This window comes from Lygodium microphyllum, chromosome 12, assembly GCF_053477565.2.
Source record: "Lygodium microphyllum isolate KBCC chromosome 12, Lygodium_microphyllum_v1.1.10, whole genome shotgun sequence".
NCBI lineage: Eukaryota > Viridiplantae > Streptophyta > Polypodiopsida > Schizaeales > Lygodiaceae > Lygodium > Lygodium microphyllum.
Genome location: NC_141146.1, coordinates 121,404,772 through 121,430,095, shown reverse-complemented (window position 1 = coordinate 121,430,095; position 25,324 = coordinate 121,404,772).

The window sequence follows — 25,324 nt, the reverse complement described above, 5'->3', positions numbered from 1 at the left end:
GGGATCAAGCGATGAGAGCACGCTTTCAAGGTTGAAGTTCTTAGAGAAAACTTGGAATATCTCGTCACCCTGGTTGGCAAAGATAGTCTTGTGGATCCCCTCATCAAAGTGTGCACGAGCATCCATCATAGTAGGTGGGAGGGATGTGGTGAATATAAATAGATGAAGGGAGAAAGTGTGAAATGAAACAATGAAACAAGAACTAAACTAGTTCTACCTTAGAAACCTTAAGTTTTAAACCATTAAGGGTTGTTCACATATGATATTTAGTTATGGCTTTACTTACATCTTTGTAAAGTTTACATGCATATGTAAATGTGTTGATGTGAAAAGTGTATGATTTTGCATAAATATCATAATTTTTAAATATTAAAAGTTTGTAAGTGACAATATTCTATTGGAAAAAAAATCCAAAAATTTACAAGTGTTGGGTATTATAACTTGTGGTGTTGGGATTTTTAGGGAGACTCTATAATTTCTAAAATATGTGGAGCCACACGATAACAGTATCCTCAGCTCGGCTTCGAATTTTCCTATCATCTAGTTTAAAATAGAAGCTAACAAGTAGATTCTGCATTAACATTGTAAATTCCTGGCGCATTATACTCTAGGGCCAATCATCCTCCATTTGCAACACTTGGGGCTCGCGGCCCTCACAAATGACAGTAACATCCACAGCTGCACTTTCACGCATGTCTTGATTAAGGCACAACCATTTACCCTTGAGCATCCTCCATCTACGATACTTGAACACTAGGCATAAAGTTTGTCATGCGACAAAGTATTTGTAATTGGAAAGGAAAGTTAGCCGATTCATCCCAAAGTAAGATAACAGTTAACTAAGAGAGAAATTTTTTACTTGAAAGCAATGTCCCTTGTTGTGACTCGACACTCCACTGTGTCAGGACTGTGAGTTATTTTTGATGTCCAAGCTTTGCCTAGAATCCTTGTTACATAATCCTTTGATGTATTTTTTATGATGTACGTGCTTTTGGTACGTCTCAAACCCTTACATTCCTTGAACATGTGTGCAAAAATTGCAATCCGTATGAATAAGCTTAGATGTACATTCTTTGAGTCGGTGCTTGGCTTCATAGAATTCAATATCTCTACTGAAATCTTTGTGCTACACATGTGCAAAATGTCGCTACTACACAATGGACATTCTATGCTATTGAGATTCGATATGTACATATACTCAAGCGTTCCATATTCTCGACTCCCCTTGGGTAATATATACTTGGAGTCATAGAAAAAAACAAGGTCCTCTGCGAGTTGCTTAGCTGTACGCCCCTCAAAGAGCAATCTACCAATTTCGAGGTGGTAACACTTAAAAGAACCAGTGAAACTCTCAACATTTTGCCACTCACAGCAATCTGAAGGGTATACTTCTATAAATATAAGACAAGTTGTTACATAGGTATCATGAAAGTTCTCATTCTCAATGAGTTGCAAATACTTATTGATTGCAATGTTTCGTTGAAAGGGCACTGTGGGCGCAATGTGTATTTGTTTTTGCATGAATACATGTTGTACAAACACCTCTGTTACAAGGTGAGAATCAATATTCCTTTGTCTGAGAGCTAAAATTTTACCCTTCCAGTGCTTTGATACATCTACAATTGCAGATGCTTTCACCTTGAAAGCTCCCTTCATACTTGGACGCATATGTACCCAAGACGAGCAATGATACGTATCAGTGATCCAATTCCCTTCTTCATCTTTTCTATTATATACTTCTATCAAGAGAATGCTTGTTCTTCTCTCAGGCATTATAACCTATGCATTAGATGTAAAGAAGTATGTATTAATCCCTAAATAATAAGCATTTTAAGTCTATTCATTAATCACCAATATGCCATACAATTCAACATGGCATTAAGAGATGTTTACACTTTTGTAAATAGACATAAACATCGATATCGAAACACATGTGGATATATACATAAACACAAAGTATAGATTTAATTTCAAGACATCACTTTAATCATACCATTTACATGAAATATAATGAAAAGAATAGCACAAGAATACTCAGAGAATTTTGCCAAAATAAATTTTATTATAATGAAGAGGAGTCTGATTTGACTCAATACATTGTATGAAATGTGGGTATTATAGAGTAGTTGTTACAAGGATAGTAGCCACATGGCATGCAAATCTTAATAGGCACATTTGATTGACACTTGGGATATTCTAAGACTCAACACATTGTGTGTTATATGGATGATATGATTCAAGAGTTTCATGGATCATTGCCAATTGGCATGGAAATCCAAATGAACACATAGGACCAATAAAGTAGAGGATTTTTGAACCATCGACTTTCAGCAAATCCATATCATCCAACACAAAGGAATCACTCACCACATCAAAATAGTTGATGGAGAATTATATGCTTCACCTAAATCTTGTACAATACCTGCATGTACAAAAAAACACATGCATGAATCCCTTTTAACAAAAATACTTGCATGAACCCCTTTTAGCAAAAAATATCTAGATAACTGCATGAATAGAAGCAATACAAAATAGGGACAATTTACCTATAAGCTGATTTGTTGAAGATAAGATTGAATCATTGCTAATCAAAACCCATTGCAAATGATGGACATAAGAAAACATCAATCCCATAAAATATAAAAGTCACTAATTAAATGAATAAATTTTGCACCACAAAATATGGTAGATTTACTTGTAAATTGAGCTACAGAATCTCTGCTCTACCTTGTGTTAAGTGCTACAACAACAATTGATCCTTAAGTTAGAACTAGCATCAAACCCTATTGTAAAGATAGTAGAAAAGGGATAATGCAGAGAGGAAGAAAGAGAGAGTTTGTGTGAGTATGCGAGAGAGTGAAAGAAATGAGCACCTATCCAATCTTGCCCAAGTTGATCTTTGCAAAAGACAATTTTGCAAGAGTTAGTATTTACATGAAGGTATACTAAAAAAACAGTAGAAAAGAGGAAACATAGACAGAGAAAGAGAGAGGGAGAGAGAGCTAAGCACTTATGCAATGTCACCCAAAATGATCTCTGCAACAAAACAACAACAAGGGTTAGAACTAACATTGTGTTGTATTGAAAAGATATCAGCAAAAAAAAAAACCAAACAGAGAGAGAGATTAACACCTTTGCCTCTTGCTCCAAATAAACTATGCAAGAAAACAACAATTAGAACCAACATCAAATTCTATTGAAAACACAACATAAAAGAGAAACAACACATAGAGAGAGGGGGGAAAGAAATAAGAGAGAGATGAGCACCTCTGTCTCTTGCCCCAAACAACCTCTGCAATAAAACAACAACAGTAAGAAACGACATCAAACCCTATTAAAAAATAACAAACAAGAGAAAATGCAAAGAGAGATGGGCGCCTGTGTTTTGCCCAAAATCTGGAGCTGCAAGGAGAAGAAAGTGCAGAGGTAAGCAGAACGCTCAAAACCCTAATTACTCTTAGCAGGGAGCTTCAATGGAGACAAAAATTCATGAGTATAGAGAAGAGAGGGAAAGTGGTCTATTGCTCAACTTTTGGGTCAAACTGATTTCGTGAGATGAGAGAAACTCAAATTTTGTGTACTATTCATTCTCCCTTTTTTTAATCCCCCACTACCCCTTTTTTTAATAGAAAACCCAAGATCTGGAGAGAGAAGATTCACCCTCCATGGATGTCAACATCTAGCCTTCCTATTGGACAATCCAAAAGGCCCACATCTTAAACTATATTATTTTTAAGGGCCCATTTGTGAGTTCATTTTTTTCATAATGATTAATCAGCTAAATCACATGTTTCTTTACGTAATTTATCTCACGGACATGCATACAATTCAAAAAATCCTTGGATAAAACAAACTTCTTTATTATATTGAAAGTTATTACAATTTTCATCTTTCTAACCCTGTGGAAGATACACAGAATTCCACGAGGGTACACCAAGACCTTGTAACTAGTATTTAGGGTTCTAGGATCCCATCTTGGGTCACGAAGGGGTGTAACAAAACATGGATCTTGGACATGGTTGTGCTATGGAGGTTGGAATGTAGTAATTAGAACCATGACAACATAAGCAAATGACACTAATTGTTACTTGGTTGAATCTAGTTCCAAGATATAATGCTTGGACTCATAAACACAACCCCAAGTAGGACATGATAGGGACTCAGTGTGAAGTACAAAGTATAATAGCATTTCATTGAAAGATGAACCATGTACATGCTTTTATAGATTTTCGAGCTTCTCCACTCTCCTCATTGTGCTTATGAGATACAAGTCTCCTCATCATGCAGCATACATCATTTGACCTATTTTCCAACACCCCCCCTCAAATGATGAATTCCTACACTTTCTGGCTTTTGCCCCCCCACATGATGGCATGGGCCAGGAGACTAGCTCATGGGCAGCCTAGTCAAGTCAAGCTTGAAATTTTACATTTTTGGCAATGGTTTTTTTCAATACAAATCTACTAAGGGAGAGAAAACATCCATTATGGGAAAAACATGATCCACTATGGGAAAGATACAATGAAAATTTCTTTAGAATAATCTGTTGAAATTTTTGAGGGTGGTGGAATCATCATTATCTTCTTCTCCTTCATTCATAAACAGACCTCGATGGTGATCATCTTGCACCTATTGTGCTCTCTTCTTGTGGAAACATTCACTGGCTACATGGCCAATCTTGCCATAGTAATGACAAATAATTCGGTCCTTGTTGCTGTTGGTGGTGAATCCTCGACCACATTCTTTTACTGTGTGAGTACCCTTGCTGTACAAGAGGTTATCCATTGACCTGGTTTTTACATCCTTGCTTTTAAATTTACTTTCTCCATTAAGCAGTGAGTGCTCAATGTCTTTGAGTGGGAGACTAGGAACATTACTTAGTGTTGAAATAAGGTTCTCATATGGTTCATGATTAACACTTGCAAGTAGCACTGGTATTGCCTCATCTTCGTCAATTTCTTTTTAAGAGTTGCAAGCTGAGTTTTAAGGCTCTTGAACTTATTAACGTGCATAGTCATAGAGGAACTGCCTTTTACATCCAACTTATAACATTGCATTAGTAATTTTACCTTTGAGTTCTTTTCCTAGGTGCCAAAGATCTTGTCAAGTTCTTCCCATGCCTCCTTTGCATCCCTGACGCCAGAGATGTGGTGTAATACATCATTTGGTAGACCCTAGGCAATTATACCTAGAGCTTTGTTGTTCATCTTCTTCCATGCCTTTGTTTTAGGCCGGTCTTATGCAGCATCTTTCTCTTTAGCATCTTCTTTCTTGTAATCTGCATCATCTTCCTCAAAGAGATCCCAAAGGTATTTCCTCATGAGATGGAACATGGTTTTCTCCTTCCAGCCCTGAAAGCCTTCACTAGTAAACTTTGCTATCTGCTCTAGTTTAGTCATCTTACAAGGAGGTCTTACCATAAGAACACTCGAGTAGTGTCTATCCTTTAACAAAGAAATTGAGACTTACAAATGGATTTGATCAATAGGGTTTTAAATCATTACAAGTGTTGAGAATGAGCTTTTGAGCAGCTGAGGTAAAATCAATGAATAGATTGTTCATGAGTGAGCTAAATACACAAGTGCCAAGAGACACTGATTCAGTATTAAGAGATACTATTGATGTTGAATCTCCTTGTTGAGCTAGATGTTGCTCAATGATCTCCTCACCTTACTGATTTGGAGTGTTGTGGATAGAGCTAGAACTCAGATCAGAGTGGCAAGAGTGAGGAGTTAAAGTGTAAAGTAAGCTTGAACCACAAAAGCTATGGCTACCCTATATTAAAGATTCTGTATGTGATTGTCTTTCTATCTGCTGCAGCATGTACACGCAACTATTTCATGAAAGATTTGATACAGAGCAACCTCATATACCAGAATTAAAAAGCCCTATGGTTCTGAGTAGGATTGCAATGTGTGTAGATTGTGTAGCTGTATGATACATTGTCAGGTGTAGTTTGGAAAAATTTGATGAATTTCCATAGTTCTAGAGATGTAGCACACCAATGTCAGCAAATTGAGGTGCCAAAGAGAAGCTCTAGGAGTAGGAAAATAAGTTTGCAAAAGAGATCTCAGTGCGATATTGTTGAGAGATCGAGGAGCTCCAAGGTAAGTGGGTGTAGATTGGCTATGGTGGCCAAGAATAGATGTGTGAGAATGAAGTAGGAGATGAAATCAAATGCTTGCACTCAGTTGATGAGAGATTGTGAGGGACTCAGGGAGCAGTGAGGAAAGATAGACCAAGTCCACCATGGCTCTAATACCATGTAACAAAACATGGATCTTGGACGTGGTTGTAGCTATAGAGGTTGGAATGTAGTAACTAGAACCATGACAACATATGCAAATGACACTTATTGTTACTCAGTTGAATTACGGTCAAAGATAGAATGCTTGGACTCATAAACAAAATCTTGAGTAGGACATGACAGGCACTCTCAGTGAAGTACAATGTACAATAACATTTCATTGATGAAAGATGAACTAAGTACATGCTTTTATAGCTTTTCCAGCTTCTCCACTCTCCTCACTGTGCTTATGGGATACAAGTCTCCTCATCATGCAACATACATCATTTGACCTATTTTTCAACAAGGGGTTTGTGTGATTCTAGGAACAATGCAAGATTTACGGCTAGAGCCCCCCTTGGCACCCACATTTCCTACTGCCCAAGACTATCCTTACGGATAGACCTTTCAATGACAGAGCCAGTCTAAGCCTCTCAAAGCGATAACCATGATCCCTTGGAGTAGGGTCTCGTAGCTAGCTTGGGGGTAGCCTAGCATGACCTTTCCTTTTATCATGTTTGTTAATGTTTTCAATCAGAGATCTAGATTATAGCAAACACAAACTGTCCTTTCAAATGTATATCGAATTATGCAATGACAATCACACCATTGTGCAGCTCACAGCTTCACATAGCCAAGGTAGATCTTATCCCAAGGTAACCTTACCTTCTAATGGGGAGGATTCTCTTCCCCATAAAGAAGTGATGAGTACATCTCTTACAACATGTTAAAGCAAGGCATGAATTTCCCATTTGGGCTATCTTACCTAACATAAGCGAAATTTCTTAAAGAAATATATTGTGCCAATAACTTAACGAGATGACTTACAGATCCCTTTAGATAGAGTTTCACTTTTTAAGCGTTAGTCAACACTTAACCTTGTCGCATTTGATAATAATTATATCGAGTTATTTTACTAATCTCAAGTGTGCATAAAGTCATATGTGCAATAACCTCTTGTAATTATTTCCATCATGATTCCATGATTTGGAATCTAACTACAAATCATAACGATTAATTGTTTATGCATGTACTAGTATGCTTTCTAGATGAAACTATCAATTCATGTAAGTGTAAAATGTAGAGCTTATATTTTAAGTAATTAATTCTTATACGGATGTTGTCCGTGCAATCTAACAAGTAGCTCTTGTACCGCTTGATGCAAAGACTAACATTCATTTTTTTGTAGAAATTGGACATAAACCTTATTATTTTATGTGGCCAAATAATAGCCTAGTAGTGAATAACCTGGTTTGGCACGATGACATTGGGAATTTTGACTTTTCTCACGCTTGCATTCACCACACTCGATGTTTCGTTGGTAGTGGCAACTCCGGCAACCTTGGAAACTCCTGTATATCACTGGCAATACTCATTTCTTGACTGGTTGTGGTGGTTCCCATGGTCCTTTCACCTCGTCACTTTGGAGCCGTCCTTCGCAAGTGGATTCAGGAGATAAAGAAGGAGGAATGAATTCGAGATAGGAGAGCGTAAGAGAAGATGGCTTAGTTGAAGATCGAGACAAGGGAAATTGAGCTAACTCTCTCCCTCGCAGCCTCTTGGGGTAGCTCCTCTCTCTCTCTCTCTCTCTCTCTCTCTCTCTCTCTCTCTCTCTCTCTTTCTCTCTCTCTCTCTCTCGCTCAAGCTCCTTCTTGCAGCCTCTTGGAGGGGTATCCTTCTACCTCTCTCTCGGAGCCTCTCGAGGTCTCCTTGTGCTTCTCTAAATTGCTCCCCATGCCTCATATTTATAGCTGAATGAGAGAAGAAGGGTTGGCTGAGAAGCAGAGCTCTTTATAGAGGGAATCTTGGAAAAATCAGCAATTTGATGCTCAAAACACAAATCTAATAGTTCCATTGGATCCGAAAGGTAAGTAAAACTCCAAGACACTAGATTAGAAATCTTCCAGATCACTCCTTCTTCTTCTTCGTGTTTGAAGTGTTGTTTACTACCTGTAAATTGCGATTGTGACGCACACGATTTCGCCAATCCTTTTTTTTCATTAAATCTCCAAAATTGACTGAAAAAACCACTTGCTTTTTTTACATGACATCCTGTTCTAGAAATTTCCATAGCTTTTTTGGATATTTACATTAAATAATATCTAAAATATACTAGTTTTTTTTAAAAATCTAATTTTTTTTGACCATCCATACTATACACATTGACACTAATGACTAATATGGATCATAACTCTCGTTTACGCTGTAACTTCCATGATGGGTGGCTATGGTCCTTGTCAATCTGAAAAAAATGTCGGGTTATGACTCTCAAAATTTTTAAATTTTTAATTAAATAAAAATGGTTAGTTTTTAACATTAGTTAGTTTTTAGTTTAGTTAGTCTTTAGTTAGTAGCCTTACTAACTTATTAATTTACTAACTAACTTTTGAACTAACCAACTAACTTTTAATTGTGTGGAAGTATTACATAATCCCATAAATCCAATCATCCTTGGGATACGTTGGCTAAAGAAATACAACCCAAAAATTGATTGGGTTAAGTAAAATTTTAGGTGTCATGAAAATCAAGGAAAGACGGTATATCTAGGAGCTAAAGCCTGTATACACACATCAAGGCATGAATCGACCTACATGATATGCTCAAGAATCTAGTAAGCATGAATCAATTGAGCTACCAAGCCAATATCAAAAATTCCAAGATGTATTTGAAAAAAAAATGCAGATATCTTGCCTAAAGACAAACCACATGATTGTGTTATAGAACTCCATGAGGGGGCTCAACCACCTTTTGAACCCATCTACATGCTATCCCATTATGAATTAGCTAACCTACACAAGAACATTGATAAGAACTTAGCTAAGGGGTTCATTCGGCACTCGAAGTCTCCTACTGGAGCCCCAATTCTGTTTGTGAAGAAGAAAGACATGTCACTTCGAATATGTGTGGATTATCGCGGACTCAACAAGATAACAATCAAGAATCGATGCCCTTTGCCATTCATATCAAAGCTCTTGGAACAACTTGGAAAGGACAAGATCTTCACAGGGGCTCACAATCTTTTACGAAATAGAGAAGAAGATGAATGGAAGACAACCTTTTGCACAATGTATTGTCACTTTGAGTATGTTGTTATGCCATTCGGTCTCACCAATACTCCTGCAACATTTCAACATATGATGAATGATATCTTTTGAGATCGTCTAGATGATTTTGTAGTTATATACTTGGATAATATGCTGATATTCTCAAAGATCCAAAGGAGCATGAGCACCATGTAAAATTAGTTTTGGAAAAGCTTGAAGAAAAAGGACTATATACAAAACTTGAGAAGTGTTTTTTCCATAAGATAGAAGTGGAATTCTTGGGATATAATGTCTCCCAGAGAGGCTTGTCCCAGCATGGAGATGATGGTCATATGCATCCAATGTCATTCCACTCAAGGAAGTTCTCACCTCGAGAGATAAATTATGAGATCCATGACAAAGAACTCCTTGCCATTGTAGATACCTTTGATACTTGGCATCATCATCTAGAGAGTGCATCACATAAAGTTATCGTCTATACAAATCACAAAAATCTAGAATACTTTATCACAATCTACATCCTCAATTGAAGACAATCCCACTGGAGTAACTTCTTATCTAGGTTTGACTTTGTCATCACCTATCACCAGGCACCTATCACCAGGATGCCAACAATGCCAATCAAATTCTTTATCAAGAAAATCCTACCTAAGAAGGGAGAAGAGGCTTTTTATCAACAATGCGCAATACTACTTAAGCCAAAGCACCTCCAACTAGCAGCCATCTCCAGTTGTCACTAAGATGACCCTACCTTGATCTAGTTAATCCATGAAGCCTTGCCACATGATGATTTGGCCAACAACGTCAAGAGAAAAAAGCAAAAGGGAAAAGGAAATGAAGTTTAAGAGTTTCACGAAACTATTATACTATAAGGATCTACTTTACATTCCTCCAAGAAAGTCGAGACTCCAAGTACTCCAATGACGCCATGACACCCCAACAACAGGACACTTTGGAGATCTTAGAGATTATTTCAAGAGATTTTTGGTACCCTAGATGCGGAAAAAAGTTAAGGAATATATAAAATGATGTGATGCCTGCAATAAGGCCAAGGTACCTCGTCACAAACCACATGGCTTGCTACAACCCTTGCCCATTCTACCATGACCCTAGTCTTCTCTTTCCATGGATTTCACAACTAATATTCTCAAATCAGAAAAATATGCCTCTATTCTTGTTGTGGTAGATAGGTTCACAAAAATGGCACATTTCATCCCTACCACCAAGACCATTGTAGGTGCAGCTACCACTAGACTCATCCTCAAATACATTTTCAGATTACATGGACTTTCAGATGACATCATTAGCATGATCAAGGTCCCCAATTCTTATCTAGTTTTTGGAAGAGCCATTTTAACCTCCTTGAAGTCCAAGTGAAGTTATCCACAACCAATTATCCATAGCCAATCATCCATAGATTGATAGTCAAATAGAATGTGTAAATCAAGTCTTGGAATAATATCTTTACTGCACCATCAACTACCATTAGAATGATTGGTTTGAGCACTTTCCCTTTGCAGAGTTTGCTTATAATAATAGTATCCATGCATCTACCAAGAACACTCCTTTCTTTGCAAACTATGGCTAGTATCCAAGGATGGATGTACATCTCTCCAATCGAGTAAGGAAGCATGTCGCCCGAGATAAATCTCAATACCTAGCAGATATACACCAAGAACTTAAGCAACAAATCCAAAAAGCTCAGAATCAGTAAAGCACTATGCAGACAAGCATCATCTCTAACATCCAGGATACAAAGTTGGTGATAAAGTATGGTTACTTATGCATAAAATCTAGACAACAAGGCCCTTCACCAAGCTAGACCACCAAAGATTTGCACCCTTTACTATTGTAGCCTAGATCAACTGAGTTGCTTACCATCTCCAACTCCCTAGCACCATGAAGATCCACCCACTCTCCCATGTTTCCTTCTTGCTCGAGCCATCCCATAGCTCACCACTAAGGGGGGAGATATCTAATCCCCCACCACATGTCTAGATTGAAGATCATGAAGAATTTGAGGTTGAGCATGTCTTAGACTAGAGGATCTTCCGAGTCAATTGGAATACCTTATTCACTAGAAAGGAGATGACATCAATGATCGCACTTGGGAACCTGTAGAATAGCTCCAAAGAGCACCTCTCAAAGTTAAAGAATTTCACAAGAGGAATCCAATGAAACTTAGACCAAACCACCAAGTCTCTCCTCATGGAACTCATTGCTAGAGAAAGGGGTGATGTCATGGACATGCCACGATCAAGTGTACAGATTAATTCTTGCTTATGCCATATGAATCCACACCCCATGAGAACACACCATTAATAGGACGTCCTCAAGTCAACCATGAAAACCCACCCTTGCCATGTCATTATAGAACCTTCTAGAAGATATGCCATGTCATCACATATTATCAATGATGTCATCATGGAACATTCTAGAATATCTTTAGCTACCCTCCAAAAGCTATAAAAGGAGGGTCTTGCCATGGAGCTTCTTAGTCTTGCCAATGCCAGTCTTGGGAGCTCAAGGAGTCAATATCTCCAAGCAAGTAGGTTTGAGTTCGAGTTCTAGTTCTTGTCTAGTCATTGTATCTAGTCTTGTCTTCCATTATACTCATGTTGTCTCACCACCTTGTAATCTTGTAGTACGAGATCTTGTCTAGTACTATCTTGTATCTTGTTCATACTTGTTGAGGGAGATCTTATAATTTTGATATCTTGTATCCATACCTACAGTCCCAGGTTGTGGGATCCTGCGTATCCTATCGAGTCCTATTGTCTATACCTATAGTCTTTGATTGTGGGATTTTTTGTATCTTGTTATCTTGTAATCAAAATTATTGTAACAAATCTTGCATCTAGTCTAGTCTCTTGAGCATATTCTAGTGCTCCCATAACACTATGCATGCCATTCACTCTACTATCAACACTTCTGGCAAAGCCACTTTCTTCTCACTACTGTGATGATTGGCAACTCATCTTGGCCATGTGCCCACCATCTACTACAGTATTGGTCGCCACTTCTTATAGAGCCACCTGCACTATTGGTGATCACCATCTCATTGCTTTTGGCAACCATCTCCACTACTGGTTGTTGCCATCATCACTTTTTTGGCAACCATCTCAACAACAAGTGCCATCCAAAGACAATTGGCAAGCCATAAAGAGCATCGCCTAGGTTGCATGTAATTTGCTTACCAACACCTAGAGTGTGTGCATTTTGCTACAGAGATGTGGATACTTAACTTAAAGGCTTGATGCTTCTAGGGCTATACAGGAGTTGGGTGCTAGGCATGACTCAAGGATAGCTGAAAAAGGTCATGGCCTTGTATAGTAGCTCATGGATACCCAGACGCTGCAGAGATTACCCAAACTTGAAGAGTCTTCCAATCTGGTCTACAAGAAGATCCTTGTGCTCATCTAGCTTATCACACTTGTGTCCCAGTAAATATTTGTATCAAAAGCTTTAGTGGATTTGTTCTTTTCTTTTATTTCAAAGGAGTTCAAATTTTTATGCAATATGAGTTTCAAGTTCTCTTGATCCCACTTTATACATTTATACATTTTAGTTTCTATGATAACAATTTCAAGTTCTAGTGATCCCACATTATACATTTATACATTATACAATATTTTTCTATGATAACAGTTTCAAGTTCTAGTGATCCCACATTCTAGAAAGTCAAGTATCCTTATATTGATCCCACATTATACATTTATGTAATTTTCTGAGTGTAGAAGTAGAGTGAGAATATCCCTTCTTTAGTGTGCTACTTGACACTAATCACAGGATATCCCAAGCAAGGCCAATATGAGAAAATAGTGATTTGGTTTAGGCAATAGGAGGGAAATAGTTTCTCATCCAAAAGTCACTGCAACTCTTAGATAGGTCTTTGATATGAAATGTAATGTACTAGGATGTTCTAATCACAAGATTCCACTAATGCAAGTAACCAAAGTGGATGGGAGCATGTAGCTCAATAAATCATTATTACATGTTCATCTCAATGAACACAGAGAATACAAATGCACAATTAGGCATTGTAGAAGAAAAGAAATACATGATGAAACTTTTCAATATAACTTGCTATAAAATGATAATGTACTAAGTGATACATTGGTGGTTATATATGCATCCCACATAAAATTAGAATGATCATATACTATGGACATAGTCTCCTGAACTATCTTCATATGCAATTCAATGATAGCTTCAAGAGACTCTAAACATAGTCTCTTGATATGGACACTCGTATCTTAATATCTTCAAGAGACTATGGACATAATCTCTTGGACCACACTCATATCTTAATATGCACAACATGTAGAACAAAGAAATGCAATGGAGGCTCTCCTAGTGTGGTTGGAAGCATAATCAACCATTTTTTTGGTGTGGTTGGAAGTGAGAGAGAAAAGAGGCATATGAAGCCATGCACACAAAATTAAAACAAATAGATAACTAAGAAATTGGTAACATTACCATAAAAATTATATTAGTTTTTGCACATGCCTCTTGGATAGTTGAGTGATACAAATTTAGATGATGAATGTGCTTCTCTCCTTTTCATTCAAGGTTTATACTACTAGGGATGCATTAGACCTTTAAGGCTCCATCTAGACCTACTTTACAACCATGTGCCAAATGAACAATGACAAAGTTGGGGCTCAAGGAAAAGTTTAATTGATGTAGAAATACATGGGTGGTTGGCCATGTATGGTTAAACATGTCCCTATATAGTTTCTCTCACCAATGAGAGACAAAGTTTTTTCATTATGTGGCTAGGTGTTCACCTAGGGCTCCTACTCCTTTGTTTATGTCACGGTCTTGATACTAACAACTATGTAATATTGGAAAAAAATTCTACTTTGTATGATTTTCTAGAAATCTTAGCACATGAATCATGATGAGAAATGTGGTGTGTTCACAGTGCCAGCATAAGGGCTCCTACTAAATAGCATGTAAATCTAGTTCGGTTGCTTGTGTGTGATCGAGTCGAGTTCAACAACATGCCTAGTTTGGCACTTACAAGTTTGAAACTTGAGTTACAAGTTTTTTGTATTTCTAGTAAGAAACATGCTAGACATTATGTTGTTGTTGCTTTCATTGCACCATCAATTTGCACCTTGATTAGGTCAATGTGATAATGAAGGAAAATGTATATGTGACATCTTTTTGTTCTAATCAAGACATCTCTAGCAAGTGATCTATCATGTGAGTTAAGGATTTGTTAATGTCATAAGGAAGGAAAATGTATATGTGAAATCTTTTAGTTTTAATCAAGACATATAGCAAGTGATCTATCATGTGAGTTAAGGATTTGCTAAATGTTCTATGTCAATATTAGGGATTGCACTAAACATGGTGTCTATATCCCAAGTCTTTTTGGCTTGGCACTGCAAGACAATATATTTAGTGTTGTGCTTTTTGTCATCTATAGAGATCAAAAGTGATCTACCATGTGAGAGAATGAGTTGTTGAATCATCTATGCAAATATGAAGGATCACACTAAACATGGTATCTGTGTCCCACAGCCTCACGCTTGGCACTGTAGGATACTATATGATTTTTTCGTATAGAGATATAAAGATTTTGCCTCATCTTCCTATGCAATATGTTATCCATTCAACCATTTGTATCTAAAAACTTGTAACCTACTAGGAATCTAACACAGAGAATCCAATGGATGAGTCTTATGAAAGAGACATGGAAAAAGTATAATTATTGTGAAAAGCACACTAGTAGACTTTCTTCTTGGCAAGAGTAGCAATGCTCCATGTACACTACATTATTGCTATATGGACTAAGTAGTATATCAACTACTATCCACTCTATAAGTAGGATCTTATGGGCATTCTAGCCTATTTCCTTGTGTAAAGAGACATCTCTTATAACAATATAAGGCAATAGAATCTAGAATTGATGCTCTTGGTGGCAAGAAGAAACCCCTCTCCATCAAAGGATTATGATCAAGCCTTCAAAATGGATTCAAGCCCTTAGGCTTAGCATTCATATCTCTAACCATATGCTTAACCATCCAAAATGAGAGAATCTTCCATGTCATACTTAGCCTGCATTATTTCAAAGCAAGCACTAGACAATCCACATTAGCTATCACAGTAGTAACTTTTTAACTATATGAGAGAGAGAGAGAGAGAGAGAGAGAGAGAGAGAGAGAGAGAGAGAGAGAGAGAGAGAGAGAGAGAGAGAGAGAGAGAGAGAGAGAGAGAGAGAGAGAGAGAGAGAGAGAGAGAGAGAGAGAGAGAGAGAGAGAGAGAGAGAGAGAGAGAGAGAGAGAGAGAGAGAGAGAGAGAGAGAGAGAGAGAGAGAGAGATTTTATCAATATCTTCTATTGGATCAACTTATTAGGTGGGATGATAAGGAAAAAATAAATGTTGAAGAAATATGAGTAAAATCGATAAAAAGAAGCTTTTGGAAATATGTCAATATGAGCTATTTAGATATATATGCTCTATGGAAGAGGGGGAGATGCAAGATACTTGTTGCAAAATCGACAAAAGAGACATACTAAGATGTAAAGTGATTTCACAAATGAAAAGATACGCAAAAGACAAAGGGATAGCATGTTTAGTTGAGAGTATGAATTTGAATATTATTGCCGCCAAATGGATCTCCAGCATGATTGATAATGTTTTGAAATTTTGGAACGATGGTAAGTCTAGTGTTCAAGTCTAGTTTTCAACAAGATTTTGATGTTAAAAATGTATATGCATGGGATGCCTTGTATGTGGAAGCATGAATTGCAAAATCTAAATTTAATAAAAGCATGAACAAGCCAATATCATGGGATAAAAAGATGTGGTTTGCATATGTTGCACTTGGACTAAATTCTACCACTTCAATGACAATATCAAAAGTACAAGTCCATCAAAGTAACTATGCATGTATGTCTCATGTATACTCTATGACTTATCTGAGTGAAGATGAGATAGTTCTATGGGACCAACTAGGAAAAGGTGCTTATGGTGTTGTTCTCAAAGTGAAGATTGTTGGAGTAGCAAGATTTGATTAGAATAAGATTTATGCAAGAAAGTGCTATAGAGGGCAAGACTACATAAGGCCAGCATAGCAACAAAGAGATATATGTTTATGCTCTTGGGTGGATACTACAGGAGCTTTGCTATTTCTATGAGGATGTGTTTGATTACCTTGATGTAACCAAAGTTCTTTGTCCATCATTGACAATGATTAGATATCTTTCTAATGCCTTTGGAGATTAAATGATGAATGTAGATTCATCTAAAAGAGTCTCATTTGATGAGGTAAATGAGTATATTTGTAAGTGCCATGGCATGAATGGTGAATTAGCCATGTGTCCCTTGGAAGAAATGAAACCAAGCTTCATCTAGATACTTTTTTGTAATCAATACCATGTCACATGACTAGTAACTCATTTCACTTGGCTATCTATAATAGAAATCCTTTTGAAAGCCTTTAAACACTAAAAAATGCACCTCTTGTTTGTATATGACATTTTGAAACGATGGTACTAGGCATCTTGTAAACCAAGTTTTTCTTCAATGGGACTATGTTCATTTGAATTTTTGCAGATGACTTGAATTTTCCATTTCACTTTAACAATAATGGATTATTTAATTAAATAAAATTAGACTAAATGCTTAAGTATACTTTTATTGCTTCAAGAATAAGTTAGTTAAGTGGGTATAAATCATGTTATAGAATAGTATCTATAAGTCCCTACTAGTTAATAAATGTGCAAACATTGGTGACTACCCTAGTGCCTATAAAAAAGTATTACTTATTATATAATCATGCTACATCGTAGACTTGGAGATCTTATAGCAATATATTAAGTAAACATGACACTTGGAAATATTAGTCATTCTCATCTAATAAATTGATGCTTTTATAATGTCCTCTCAATGTTGGATGCAGTTCTCACTTAAGGAATATCAGAATTGATATGTGGGCTTCATGGGATCTTTTCAAAAGTTTCAAGTGGTCCTTGATCATATCCAAGAAGAATTAGGTTTGGTAAGAGTGAGAAAAGATGGATCTAAACCCACATTTACCTAAATCCATGAATTGATCGAGGGTGATGATCTTGTAGATGGATCTTTTGACTTCATCAAGGATAACTATGTTGTTAAGAAATGACAAGAGGAGAGTGGACTCTTCTTGATAACATTGAAGTTCATATCAAGAGGAGTGCTAATATCTCAAATGAACTTTCTTCTTCAAACAAGTGACCATTTTTAAAACAAGTTGAAGAGAAACAAGATGACACTCCCAACAATCTCATGTCCAAGCTAGGAAGTAAATTCTTAAGTTCAAGTAATTTGACGTCTAAGCTAGGAAGTAAATTCTTAAGTCCAAGCATTCTTGAGACTTAGAAACAAGAATCCAATAGAGTAAGGTTGAAGTTAAAACAATCTGCAATCTCAAGGGATAAAAGGTTTGAAATACACAACGAAGACATTAATGGAGAACCTTGAGTCAAATTTGGTGTAATAAATGTAACTCACTATATGGGAAGGGCATATTGGAAGGAAAGAGTGCTACATATACTGTCTATCTAACTTCATGAGAACACACATTTTGCAAGGTAAACAACATGAAAAGAATTATCTCATGTTTCAAAGGCTTGCAAGTGTAGATATAGAACATTCAACAATGGAGCAAAAATTAGATGACAATAAAGAAATAGAGGCTTCAACTAAAAAGTTACATTCTTACACGGAGGAAAATGAAGGTATTATTATTTTTCTTTGTTTGAGTAATCTAGATGTGCTTTTTCCTCTCTTAAAAATTAGATTATGTACTAGACGAGGTTCATTTTAATAATAGACTTATTACATAACATAAGTTTATGTCTCATGCAAGTTGGTATTTTGAGGTTATTACAGTTATATTGCATGACTTCAGAGATAAAAGCTTTGCTCGTGTGAGGTGTAAGTATGATGATAGGCGGTTGCATCTATGCCCTCCAAGGTCTGATTTGTATACCAATTGAAGCCATTACTTACAAGCTCACGTGGACATCCTCGAAAGGAAATGACACATGATCCAAAGAAAACATCTCTTAGCATGTTTGTATTTTTTACAAAGGTGAGAAGCTCAACTCAGAGTGATCCATTGACCTCCTCTCTAGAAAACCATGAAGACAATGAAAGTCCATTGATAAGTTTAAACATGTTATGCTAGGGTTTATGGAGTCACATTATTATAGTGAATAAGTAAAAAATCAATGTGAAACCTTTATTAGATGATCAATGTGGTGCCAAACTTTAGTTTGTAGAGCCTTTTATCAAGGCAAATCTAGATGGTGGAAAAACATGCTTTCAAATAAATGGTTGCTTTTGTCATATTGATTGTGTATGTGTTTCAACTAATGGACATCCTCTTTCACAAACCCCTCTTATAGCCATTGCAAAGGCATGCCCAAACTTAATGACTTTAGGATGAGATTATACATGTAGAAGCTAGTACAAGAGAAGAGAGGAATTAGGGGGATATGATTTGGTAGAAGACTAGACTGTCTCACTAGAAAAGAGCTTAGGCAAACAACACTTGTTGTGCCAAACAACGTGTAAGATATTTTACTCTCAAATTATGGATGAGTAAGTCTCATCTTGTAGTCCTTCAATGAAAATAAGGAGCTTGCATGAAGCCAACATGGAGTCTCTCAATCGAAAAGATATCAAGAGGTTTTGTAACAATATAATAGAAGGCCATATATTGGAAAAATTTGGTAGAAAGCCTGCTTTGTGGGACTTTTTACAAGATATAGGTACAAGCATGGTACGACTAAAGGATTTTCAATGATATGGTGCAAAAGCGAAAGCTTTGTTTGAGGTTACAAAGATGTGGGGTGGACCAAGGTTGGATGAGTTCCTCACTACTAGCCTCGATGGTGTGTCACTCTCAATGACAAAGAGGGGCCATAGACAAGCCACCCACTTTATACCTGGGATACATGGATATATCTTCGATGCCATTGCTGAAATGTATCAAAAGGAGAAAGGAAAAAATTGCATCAGAGAAAACATTCCCTTTATTTTGGTAGAAGATGTGACAACCATATAGAAGCAGGTAGGGTAAACATACTATAATATTTTTTTTATTAATTTGCAATAAATATTCTCAATTAGCTTTTAGATTTCATAACAAATACTATTTTCATTGTAGGTGGAACCCTAAGGATGATACTCTTGTTGGATTTGATGGGCATAAGACTTCAAACCATAGATGCAAGACTTCATGCATGATTAAAGTTGGAGAAGGAAAAGTAGTCTATGATGTGATTACTAATGCATTTGAGACATGTATCACTAGTGGTTATGCAAAGGGCCTTTGTTGCAAATCCACTCCATGAAGCACTTCCATGCTTGGTTGTGCTTTCTCATTGTACTTGTAATTGATTTGATGCAAGTTTTGTTCACAGACAATGGACTAAAATTTTGGCATGACAAATTGAAGCATTAGTTGACCCTTAGTGATGTTTTTGGCTACTTTGAATCATGTTACATTTTTTATGATTCTTTTCCTATTGATAAAAATATGCTTAAGGAAGGAGATATTAGGCCAGATGATCGTGAAAATTGGGCTGCAACAAAAAGGATATGTGGTAGACAAGTCCAGTTGTGTTTAGGGGAGCTAGCAAATAATGGAAAATATAGAAAAGAGTGGGGCATGATAGGAACATAAGCTCATCTCCAAATTGTTGGAGAGTACATTGATATTTCCTTGTCCCCACACTTGAACTTGGTGGAGAGAATCTATTTAGCAACAAAACTCGCATTCTTATTTCACATTTGGAGATCTTGGATTACAAAACATGCCACACATACACTATCAAAGAATTTTATTAGTAAGGAGACATTACTAGGTGTACAATTTTCATGCCACTTTGTTGTATTGCTCATAAAATATTTTAGAGACTTTCATTCAAATAAGATGCTTCCAATACATCTAATTGGATCTAATGCAGTTGAATTTTTTTTCAACAAAGTTGGTAGCATGGTTGGGAAAGAATGCACTTATTACTTGATGGATGCCCATAAGAAGTAAGAACATGTATGGAGAGAGTTACATCTCAAGGAGGCCATGAAAGAAGCCGATTTAGGTGATTACAAATGTGTCTCAATGAATGAGAGAAGATCATCGACACATTGAAAAGGGGATTACAATGTGCTTAGAGGATTTGTAAAGGTTTGCAAATGAAGCCAAAAGGTAAAGTGGACAAGAAATGACGGCTAGAGCCTTAGTCCAAAGGCATTTTTGAGACTTATGCAAATTCAAATTTGCAAGATTCTCATACAAATGAGGAATCTTTAGTTTTTGCAAATGTATGAGGGAGTGGATTCTGAGGAGGATGTATGTACAAGTGAGATACAACATGTAGTGGATTCTATATTGGATGAAAATGATGAAGTGAGCCCCATAGTGGAGCTTGAGAATAGTAGGTTTTTTTAAAAGTCTACATTGGTAAGCCAACTCAATGGCAATCCCACATTGTCCAAGGACAGGCTTACAAGGGTGCAACAATAGGTATACTACAGTAAATATGACAAGTATCAAACTCAAATAAATGATAATCTATTTAGTATTGGCTCAGATTGTGTTGTGTTCTTCCAAGAAGAAAATACCAATGGAAATATCACAAGGTGATCAAAGGCAAGCTCTTCAAGAAGTATGAGGGGAAAACAGAGGCCAATGTGTGTGGTACTTGGAGCTCCAAGAGGAACACCAAAGAAAACAAGGATTCTACTGCAAGAAAATCTATCTTGTAGCATCAACAGCCATCTTTCTCATCTTTTATATGATCACAATAAGGAAAACAACACCAGGAACAAGAAATCTTCACGTAGCATCATAAAAATAATCTCCCACGGATTTAACTTCAACAAAATTGATCATGTCTTCATATTCTTCATAGAATTCATCAAGAAACAAAGAGAACACAAAAGAAACACCACTTTGAATGGTAATAAAGTCACATAGTATTCATCTCCATTGTCTTTATAGTTTTCTCTCACAATCTCTCATATATAGATACATTGTCTTGCATAGAATTGGCTATCATTGACTCTCTCTTTCTCTCTCTATCAATAATACATCATCTCCTCACTACACTACTCAATAATCACTCATAATAACCCTTCTTTGGTCGTGGATGCCCCTTCCAAAAGGTGTGTATGATATGAAAGGTCACTAGAGCTACTACAGTGACTCTTCATAGCTCATCATTGTCACTTCACTCTAGTCTTCTCTTAACTCTTCAGCAGCTATTTCTTCCACTTCTTTAATCTCTTTTGAACTTACATTCACCTCTTTCCAAGGCTAGAAAAATTTCCCAAAGTCACACATACATTTCACAGAACACTTACAGAGGCATACTAAACATAACAGAATAGGAATAGAGGCTCTACGGAAACTCATCAGAGGGTTACAGAAGGTCAACAGAAAACATATGAACCACATAAATCATACTAAAACCATTCCAAACTATAAAAAAACATTCAATTATATTTCAAATATTCTCAACTTCAATTGGTCATTACTCTATACTTCATACAAAAGAAAAACAGAACAAAACAAAAGCCAGACAGAAGCTATCAGAAAGTATCAGAACCTATCAGAACATTACAGAGCCTCATATCTTTACTGGAAATAATAATGAGCTTCCAAAACATAATCATGCTTATCCAAACGCTCTCAAACACTTCCAAAATAATTGAACGTCATTCAAAATTCATCAAAAGCCAACCATTTAGCCTTAAAAAACAACAAAAATCAATAAAAAAACAAGTCATTTCAGTATTTAACATATCCCCACACTTAATAAGAAAGCGTCCTCGCGACCTAGGAAAAAGGGAATACAAGTTCATTAAAGAGCTCAACTAGATCTTCTTTAGCATCTTCAAGAAACCACCCAACCATGACCCCAACTTATAACTTGGATCTAAGAAAGAATACAATGAAAGGAAAACACATTTCTCCATTAACATCTCTTATAAACAAGAGTAAATCATAACAAATTCGTAAAGGATATAAGAGGTTCTTTAGCTTTGCATCGTAAGCTTTCCATCCACCATCACCATCACTGCAAATCTCCAAAAATATAGCTTTCGAAAAAATCCAATATTCAACCACCATGAACTCATCACATAAGAGAAATTAACATAGCACAAACACAAAACAACCATCTAAATGGCACCTCCAAAAGAGAGATATATAATTATGAATCATAAAAGATACATCCAGAGGTATCAGTGAAGATGATTCCTCTTGAAGGCTTGATGATTATGAAAATGATCCATGGATAAGGATTCATCTATAAAAGTTTTTGGAGGATTCTGAAAGAATTAAAGGCAGCATATCCTTTCTAATAAAACAAGCTATTTGCTAGGCAGACATAGGCATGAAAATATAGTATATCCAGTTGTTGGGAATCAATGTTCACATTAACATTCATATATAACTTCAGAATGGAATTTTGATAATTATGTGAATGCTTATGCCTATATGCTAGGTACCAAGCAAAGTGAGCTATCAATCTCACCAAAGGGTCGAGAGATTGTGAATATTGTTGGGCAAAATGGAAATAATTTTGGTACGCTTGACTAGAAGTCATCCACTCTCCTGGAATTAATGGCCAATTAATTGATGGTCCAGTAAGAGAATTAGTTGAGCTCCATCCTCTTCTTTTAGGAATCTTCTAATCAAACCCTTCATATCCACTAACCAACTGGGGGGCTTGAGAAATGGAAGTGGTAGGAGATGGAAGAGGAACGAGTATAAGAGGATGAAGAGATGGGTAGGCAAAATCATAAAATGAAGAATAAGCTAAAGAAGGATTAGCTAAGAATTTAGGAAAATTGGTTAAAAAAGGTATTAATTGATAAGCAGGAAAAGTGGAATGAATATGTATAGATGGGGAAGGACAAGATGGAGAAGGAGAAAATACTCGATCTTCAATGAAAGAACAAAAGCTAAACAGAACAATAAGTAAAATGACTGTTGAGTTGGATCTATAAAGGGAAAAATAAGCATCATATCGATGGGCCATTCGTTGATAATAAGATAAACTAGGAATGGATGGACCTAAAGCAGATCATCGATGATAGGCATCAAAAAATGAAGTATCAAATGGGGGTTGTTTAGAAAGATAGGCTAAAAGATCCACCCTCATTTGGTTAATGTTCTGCATATGATTAGAGGATTTATTCTATCTTTGATTCAAGACTAAAAAATCAATCATTGTATGCCATGAAGTGTCAAGGCAAGCAACCACTTTGGAAGAATAATACTGGAACATTTCACCTATCCTCAACTCCAAATGTCGGACATACAAAGAAGCCTACAGGACTACATCCTCGACATACCAAGCTAGATCTTCATCATTTGGAATTAGCAAATCACCTCTCAAATACATATAGGACATCAGCATTGTATTTGAAGTCACAAAGTCTTCAAAAACCATTCGGAATACTTCTGTCAGTAAGTCAAAAGACCAGGCTCCACTCCAGAGGTAAATCCATCATGGAGAGCTTAATATAGAAGACCAACTTCTGTTGCTTATAATGGACGAAAAATGAATGATCGGGAGGAATATATTCCGGATACTGCTCAAAAGAAAACCACAATAAATCCATTCAAGACTGCAATCTTTCCACCTTGGCCTAAAACAAGGCACATAGTGTAGCTTGTCTTTAAAGAACTGCCAAGTCTGCATGGGACAAAGTAGAAACTGGCTGCCTAGGACTTTGTGTAGTAGTAGATCGAGACTGAGCCAACTAATCTTTGAGTTGCTAGATCTGACCATTGCTTTGGTCGAGGATAGCTATGGTGGATTTTAACTTCTTTGCTTGGGCAACTATTACCGCCTTCATCTCTTGATCCTCCTTTTGGAACCTATCCCTCTCCTCTATTACAATAACAACTTGAGACCTAGCTTCTGCCAACGGAGCTTTCAACATAGAGATTTCATCTGTTTGAGTATCCATGAGCTTAGTCTGTTGCTCCATTTGGGTACAAAGGTTAAAAAATTTCTCCTGAGCAGAGGCTAACTCAATATTGGCCTTATTTAGCTCCTCCTTGGATTACTGAACTTCTTCATAAAATGAAGAATAAAGTTGTTGTATAAAGGCAATAACCGAAAGCTTAATGGAACTCTGGATATCCTTGCACAAAAAAGAAATGGCATCTCCCATTACCGAGCGATGCACAAAAGGAATAGTAATGTCTAGCATCCCATCTCTATGGGCTCTAAAAAGATTTGGCATATGAAGGAAAGCAGGCAATGTGATGTAGGATTGAGCAGGAACAATAACGGGAATTGGAGAAGGAGGAACTAGAACTGATTCAGCCACCCTCTTAAGGCATTTTCTCTACAGGACTAACAGAGGGGGAGAATCATCATCCTCAATGATCACATCAACCTCTTCGTTAGGAGGAGGAGAACTTCAGGAGGATCGATTGAAGGTAAAGGGACTTCTTTAGCAGGAGCAACATGTGTCAGGAAGACATGAAGATAAGACCCAAAGGTGACATTAGTCACATTTTCTCAAGTAACTCGGACAAAATGTTGATCCATCTTGGACAGGAGGCATGTACTCCAATCAATAGTGATCCCTTTCAAAACCATACAAGAAGTTGTGAACAAATCCTTGGAGAGGTAATGAGATGGGGGTTTGGCAAGCATAAACCTTTCCTAAAGAAATTGGCATATCTGCTTCTAAAGGGGGTTGGCAATCGTGGAGACACTAACCCGTGACATGGTTATAACCTTCTTCGGATCGAGAACATCCAGAGTTTGTTTTTGCAACAGCTTCAAAATATCCTCATTGGAAAACAACAAACTCGCAGCAGGGATAGACTCCCCACGATTTGGTAGACAAAGAGCCTTGCCCAGACTCTTAGGTGTCAGAAGAATAGTAGTACCATGGATAGAACCAGACCTCTTACTATAAGAGGTTAGAAAGTGATCACAAAGGGCATGATCATCTCGAA